This window comes from Neofelis nebulosa, chromosome 12, assembly GCF_028018385.1.
Source record: "Neofelis nebulosa isolate mNeoNeb1 chromosome 12, mNeoNeb1.pri, whole genome shotgun sequence".
In the NCBI taxonomy this organism is placed as follows: domain Eukaryota; kingdom Metazoa; phylum Chordata; class Mammalia; order Carnivora; family Felidae; genus Neofelis; species Neofelis nebulosa.
Window position 1 is genome coordinate 89,555,917 of NC_080793.1, and position 1,170 is coordinate 89,557,086.

A 1,170-nucleotide genomic window follows, 5' to 3' on the forward strand; every position below is an offset into this window, starting at 1 on the left:
ATTCCCACCAGCAGTGAGTGGGGATTACTGTTACTCCACATCCTTCCCAGCATTTGGTGTTGTCAGCGTTTGGGATTCTGACCATTCTAATAGGTGTGTAGGGGTTTCTCACTGTTGCTTTAAATTTCCCTGTTAATATATGATGCAAAGCAGCTTTCCATGTACTTATTTACCATCTGTATTATCTTTTTGCTGAGGTGTCTGTGAAGATTTTTTTGCCATTTTGTTTTTTGTTTGTTTATTTATTTATGGAACGCTTCATGAATTCGTGTGTCATCCTTGCACAGGGGCCATGCTAATCTTCTCTGTGTCGTTCCAATTTTAGTATATGTGCTGCCGAAGTGAGCACAATTTTTTGCCATTTTCAATTTTATTTTATTTTATTTTGAGAGAGAGAGAGAGAGAGAGAGAGAGAGAGAGAGAGAATATCCCAAGCAGACTCTGTGCTGTCAGCATGAAGTCTAATATAGGGCTCTATCTCACAAACTGTGAGATCATGACCTGAACTGAAATTGAGTCAGACACTTAACCAACTGAGATACCCAGGTGCCCCAAGATTTTTTGCCATTTTAAATTGAGTTTTCTTATTGAGTTTTAAGAGTTCTTTATGTATTTTATACAACAGTCCTTTAACAGATAAGTCTTTTGCAAATATTTTCTCCCAGTCTGTGGTTTGTCTCCTCATTCCCTTTGCATTGTTTTAGCAGAACAAAAAGTTTTAATGAAGTCCAGAAAATTAATTCTTTTGTGAACTGTGCCTTTGTTGTTTTATTTAAAAGGTCATTGCCAAACCCGATGTCATAGAAGTTTCTCCTATTTTTTAGAAGATTTATAGATTTGCATTTTATATTTAGATTTGAGTTAATTTGTGTGAAAGGTGTAAGGTCTAGATTAATTTCTTGCATGTAGATGTTTAGTTCTAGCATTGGTGGAGAAACTGTCTTCTCCATTGTGCTGCCTTTGCTCCTATGTCAAGTATCACTTGAATGTATTTTTGTGGGTTCTCTATACTGTTCCACTGATCTATTTGTCTATTCTTTCTCCAATACAACACTGATTATTATACCTTTATATTTAATTCTTGAAGTTGGGTACTATCAGTTGTCTGACTTTGTTCTTCTGTCTCAATATTGTATTGGTTATCCAGGGTCTTTTGCTTCTCTAAGTAAA

General features: G+C 35.6%; 1 non-coding gene across 1 annotated transcript; it reads right to left on the reverse strand.

The window, feature by feature from the left end:
- Positions 1 to 242: 242 nt before the first annotated feature.
- On the reverse strand, positions 243 to 349 carry LOC131492316 (U6 spliceosomal RNA). The gene has a single exon (XR_009252005.1). It is a non-coding gene; the product is annotated as a U6 spliceosomal RNA (small nuclear RNA).
- Positions 350 to 1,170: the final 821 nt, after the last annotated feature.